We start from the raw sequence: 6,254 nt of genomic DNA, 5'->3' as shown, positions 1-6,254 counted from the left end.
CGTGAGCCACGCCTGCTCGAGCCTCGATCGGCCCGCGAGCACCACCCTCGAGGTCACACCGGTGCCAGATGGGCGCAGACACAGCGCCGGCCGCGGCTCCGGACTCTGGAAGATCGAGCAGCGAGTGCGCGCCCTGGCGACGCCCTCTCGCCCGTCGCCGCTGCTCACAAAGAGCCGAGCGGGGAGAGCTCGGGGCGAGCCGGAGGGAGCCCGGGGCTGCGTGCCGAGCGGGGGCGTGGCCACGGCCCTGGCGGGCGCCCTGGCCGGCGAGGAGCGGCGGGCGCAAGCAGTAGGCCCCGGCGCGGCTGTGCGGGAGAGGCGCTGAGGACGGCGGGTGCGCCCCAGGAGCTGTGAGTAACGGGAGGCAAGGCTGAGGGAAGGGCGGCTCCGCGGGGCGGCTCCGGGGCTCTCCGCCTTGCCCGGCAGGCGAGCTTTCGTTCGGGTCCTCCGCGGCTCGTGGCGCGTCGGTCTTGCTGTCTCCCTGCGCTCTTCCCACGCGTCCTTACGATACTGGCTTCTCCCTTAAGATCTGGCTTTGTTTGCGTTCAGACTCTGAGGCATGCCCTTCCCACGCTGGTGCCTGCCACGTGTGTTGGACTAAGTCTCCAGCAGTCCCCCGACACGCACCTAGCCAGGCTGCCTGGGGATGCCGGAAACTGTAGTCCAGCATCTGGCAGGTCCCAGAGTAGGGACTTGGAGCTCCTACGTCAAACGCCAAAGGGTTGTGAGATGCTGGCAGCGTTCCTTAGCCTAGTTCCCCTCCATTTGTTTTAGACTCCACCTCCCATCAGCCCCAGCCAGAGTATTGAATAGTCAAGGCTGACCAGTGTTGTATCTTACAGCCCTCCCATTTGGGGTATATTACAGGGAGAGACAGACACTCACGAGGCTGTGCTCCCCCCCCCCCCCCCGTTTCTTTGTAAGGCATACTGAAAATCAGCTTCACCCACCACCATGCCTGTCCCAAGATCATTAGGTTATATGAACATGCCCTGGTGAATCAGAACAAAGTTCAACCCATCTAAATTAAACTAAAAGCTTTTTATTTAGAAATGATCCTGTTTTAACCTAAACTTTTAAACAATCAAATATTTAGCCTGTTTTATTTAGCCGGTTTCTTTCTTACAGTATTTCATATATTATTCCATAACTGGTTGCTTCCTCTTTCTCTTTCTATCCCCTCTCTACCAGTGACATAGCCATTCTATACAAAGTTGTCCTCTCTTTCTTTCAAGAAGCACAAAGCGCAAGATTTCTCTCTCCCATTCTGTGAAGTTTTTCCTCAGAGAAACGCTTTGAGGTAGGCTAGGGTGAGAGCTGGTGATTGGCTTGGCTTTGTGGTTGACCGGAGATTTGTCTGCAGATCTCCCCAGTTCTACAAATCCAATGATTTTGCCATTCAGCCAGCACTGCCTTTTTATAATAACAGCACATGCCTGCCTGCCTGCCTGCCTGCAGGAGCTACATTCTGTTGATGGAAGGGCACCACTCACAGAAGGATCCCATTTAGCTGGATCTTCTGATGAGGCATTCTCCATGTGCTGCAGGACAGCTGTGGGGAGAAGCCCATCTCTGCCAGCCTAGTTGCACATACCTAGATTTGGATCCAACCCTATGTATGTAAATATTTTAGGAGAAGCAATTCTTTTTTGAAATGAAAATAGATTATCTGACTATTCTTTTTCATTTTCTGCTTGCTTGTTTGTTAAGTACATGTTGGAAGGATGAAGTAGAAAGCCAAATGCTTGTTGAGAGTTGGGTAGGTTTTACAACTTTCATTGTATTTTCCTTCCGGGTATAGTTCTGATCCAGAGACGTTACAATTCAGCAGCTTGCGTTTTGCTTCCTGTGCACAGGCGTTTACTTCACCAAGCGAATGGTTGGCACTGCTGCTTTGGCAACCCTGATGAGACATTTGGGCGGGGGTGTATTTGGAATTGCTTTTCCACCCAAAACATGATTGGAGTGGAGTCTGCCAACCATCTGTTGCAAAAGTGTCCTCAGTTCCACGAGAGGTACTATGCTTACAGTATCTAGTCTACATGTCAGATTTTTCTCTTCCCCCACTCCTGCTTCCTCAGAAAGCCTGGAGCACACAGGACTTATTCTAGAAAGGTCATGCATCCACTGGTATTTTTCTGTTTGAATGAGGATGGTGCTATTTACTTATATCTCTTTTGAAAGTTTGTTTGAAACATGATTAAGGGTGCAATCCAATCAGGATTTTTGTAACCCCCCAAACTTGGAAGATCACAAGCATTCAAAGGCTGGGTAGGAGGAATGTGGAGGTAAGAATTGCCTTGGACCTCCTTTTCCCCTCCAAAACCCCTAGAAGTCTTGGCCTTCAAAGTGTTTTATGCTGGCGTGCAAGATGAGGCACAGGGGCCACTACAGGATTTTACATTCAAAAGTGGTGCTTCACACATCCCTGCCTCATACCTCCATGCCTGCTCCACATACTTTCCTAAAGAATAGTGTATTCACACTTCAATAAAATCCAGAGCAGTTGTCTCCTGTTGTGCTTTCGTTTGTTGTAGTTTAATTAACCATCATTCTATAAATGTTTGGCTCTGATGCCATACATTTAAATAAATCTCACCTGACCAAGCCCTACGTCAGGTAGGGGCTTTGGTTTGTAGTTTGCAATCAGTATGCTGCAGTCTTTCAGTTAAGTGCACAGAAGTTACTAGTCTGCAAAAGTAACAGGATGCCACTGATGCCTAATCTTTCTTGGCTAGTGGTGATTGGAATCTGTGCTCTCATACTGTAGAAATGCTGGTTTAAAAGCCAGTTGTTTTAGATTACAAAATCCTTAAAAAGAAGACTCCCCCCTCTCAGAAAAGTGGGCAGGGAATATTTTTCTGGGAAACAGAAAAATAACTCTGATATCTCTTCAAAGGAACAGTTAGCCATGGTTATTGTTTCAGAGGGAGACTTTCATCACTCATTCTTCTAAAGTCATGGCTGGGCCACCTGTGGCCCCTTGGATGTTGTTGGACTGAAACTCCTATCACTCCTGTCCTGCATATCCAAGGATGGTGTTGCAATGCAATCACGAATGAAGGTCCCACCCTGCTCTTCAGGGATTCCATCTGAGCAGTACAGCACAAACAGCAACAAAAGACCAACTGTCCATGTGGAAAGGTCAAAGCTGACTGTTCTGAAGGCAATCACTGTTTCTGTAATTCTTTGAAAAGGCTGCCTTTTCTTTGGTTAGAAAATGATAAACTAGTTTCAAACCAGGATAGGCAATCTGGCGTCCTTCAGTTAATTTGGACAACTCCCCCCTAATCTCTGACCATTGGCCATGCTAATCAAATCTCCTGGCAGTCATATTCCAGAAAATATGAGGGCCTCAGGCCTTCTACTCCATTACAAACCCGCAGGCTGATGCTGCCTTTGGAATCTCTTTCCTCCTCCTCTTGTACAAGGGAAAGCAGCATGTCCTTTGAGGATGGCTGGCATAAGACATGTAGGTATCATCTAAAAATGCTTTATTCTTAATGCATGAAACTACGCATTACAAAATGTGATCATAAATATGATTGATGAGTGCAGTTAAAATTCATGTGATTAAATAGGATGTCTTTCAATCTTTTACCAGCTCTACTAATTAGACTCCATTCCAAATCTTTCTGGACACACTCAGAGGAGGGGAAAAAATTAAATGCCAGCGGGCCAAAGCACAGACCACAGACTGACAACAGGGCTCAAGGTCAAAGATGTGGGAGGGGGGCAGTAGTCATATTCATGTAAATGCGTGTGTTTATCCTACACATTTATAAACAGAACAGGGTCAATGAGGGGAATAGCTTTAGCCTTGAGATGTGCACAGATGAGGCAAACCCTAGAGCCTGAAGTGGATTAGGGGAATTCTTAGTAGCCAGTCCAGCCACAGTTTTTCCATTTCCAAGGGAAAGTCACTCTGTTGACTTGCCAGGTCTGTGGTCTAAGAAAGGTTCAAGCAGCTGTAGAAAAGGAGGTTACTCCTGAGAGGGTGGCTGGTGAGAGTTCAGTCAGTGTTCAGTATGCTGCGTTTGTTAACAATGTTTAACATTGTTAACAATGTTTGTTTAACATTATCTTTATTTTTTTTAAGATAATGTAAAAGGATTTAAAAGGAACAGTGACTTGGATGCAGCCATTGCCCCTTGCAAGTGCCTCTTATCTGTTCTGGTTGGATCCTCTGGAGCAGATTTGGGAGAATGTGGGGAAAGTGTAGGATGCAGGATGCTTGGGTGCAATTCTTTGTAATCAGTGGCAGTCAGACAACTTGGGCAGGGCAGGCCTGATAATTTGACCCTTATTCTTCCCCTTTTTTGAGGAGGAAATCTCAAACAGTTTATAGATGAGTCAGCTCTTATTTCTATAAGAAAGAATGAGTGGTAGTTAGATTACAAATCTAGTTCTGGTGCCTGACTAAATTAAGAAGTTCTTTTTTGCCTTTTCCTGCTCTTCAATATTTTACAGGCTTCTCATAGTAGAATATTGAATATTCTCATTATTGAAGCTAGTCTCCCAAGGGATTCACTACTTCATCTGATTAGTGTTACATCTGACTGTTGTTTACTGTACTAACTTTCCATTCTGTTCTTAAAACAGACGCTGTAAGTCTAATTCATTCTTGCGTCATGTTGGAGTATGGCTCATTTTGATCGCTGTTCTGCCAATAAGTACCATGTTGCTGTGTGTCTGTTAATTCAGTATTTGGTAACACCTTCAGTTCAAAAAGAGTTTGTACAAAACTGCAGGTTCATCAATCAGACCCAGAGTTTCATACATAACTTTTCTGCCAATTTGTTATAATTTAACACATGTTTAAATATTAGGCACTTGCAAGTTGCCTGTTTGTATACATTTCTTGTTTATATATCTGAAAAATGTTACATGTCCCAACAAAATTCTAAATAATTTAAAATAATGTAACATTATCTCAGTTGTAGCATTCAGAACCATATTTACAAATATTTTGCAGATATTGATGGTGATGTCTCTCTCCCTGTGGAATTTTGCAAAATTGTTTTCACATGGCCTTGTGTGTTACTCCTTTTGTCCTTTGCATATTTGCTCTTTTTTTTTCTTTTTGGCATACTAAGGAGTTCTGAATATATACTTTCCCAGCCTGGTTGTATTGTTGTATTGGCTTACAATTCCCAGAATCCCTTAGACTGTTGGTGATCATGGGATTTTCAGTCCAACCCACATGAACCAGGCAGAAGACTGGTTTGAAGGCTGTGTTTTAGTATTGCTGTTGTGTTCTGAGTGTATATGAAAGATTATGACAACTTGTCTGCAAAGATTGGCAATGTGTGCGGAATCTAGTTTAGGAATGGGCATCAGTTAAATTTCCTCAGTTCCCGAGATTCCAGCCTGCTTTTGCCCTAATTCCAATTCTTGCTGAACCTTCCCATGGGCACCTGGCAGGGAGCACGTTCCCGTGCGTCTCAGCCCTGGCCTGTGCCTCTGCTGCCCACACACCTGCTTTGCAAACGGGGTTCTGCTTCTACACATGTGATTGCAAGCTTTGGAGACTTTGCGCAGAAAGGGGAAGAAGTCTGGTGAGCACAAGAGAGCACTATTCAAGCTGGATCTTCACATCCCTAGATACCATGGAGGCACACTTGATCAGGATCTAGGTTTGGTCACATCTCCTTGTTGAGTGCTGCGTAGAGGGAAATCAGCATTTGCTTCTGTGTATTATTTATCTGAGACAGCGGGTGGCGCAGTGGTTTGACCTGCTGGGCTGGTTGATTGAAAGGTCAACAGTTGGAATCCGCAGATGGAGTGAGCTCCCTTGCTTTGTCCCAGCTCCTGCCAACCTTGCAGTTTGAAAGCATGCAAATGCAAGTAGATAAAAAGGTACCACTTTGGTAACAGCATTTCATGTACTTCAGTGTTTAGTCATGCTGGCCACATGACCATGGAAACTGTCTGTAGACAAACGCTGGCTCCCTCAGCTAAGAAACAGAGATGAGCACCACCCCTAAGACTCAGGCATGACTGGACTTTAATGTCGTGGGGAAACTTTTGCCTTTACCTTTTATTATTTATCTATTTATTAGATTTATACTCCACCTTTTTCTTTTTAAGAAACTCAAAGCAGCTTCTCTTCCTCCTGCTCTCAATCTTTTTCCCATGACAAGTATCCCATGAAAGTAGGCTGGGTTGAAAGTTGGTGTCTGGCCAAAAATCATCCAGTGAACTTCATGGCTAAGTGGGGACTGGAACCCAGATCTCCTGAGTCCCAGCCTTTC

The 6,254-nt window shown here is 45.5% G+C and overlaps 1 protein-coding gene across 1 annotated transcript in view; it reads left to right on the top strand.

The window, feature by feature from the left end:
• Positions 1–282: 282 nt before the first annotated feature.
• Positions 283–6,254, top strand: part of GSDME (gasdermin E) — a 30,464-nt gene continuing 24,492 nt past the window's right edge. The window contains exon 1 of the mRNA XM_044450790.1: positions 283–350. The gene's annotated coding sequence lies outside the window, so the exon portion shown is untranslated. The remainder of the gene's footprint in view (positions 351–6,254) is intronic.

This window comes from Varanus komodoensis, unplaced genomic scaffold (assembly GCF_004798865.1).
Source record: "Varanus komodoensis strain SLA01 unplaced genomic scaffold, ASM479886v1 scaffold68, whole genome shotgun sequence".
NCBI classification, from domain to species: Eukaryota; Metazoa; Chordata; class Lepidosauria; order Squamata; family Varanidae; genus Varanus; species Varanus komodoensis.
This window is presented reverse-complemented; position numbering and strand designations above follow the sequence as displayed.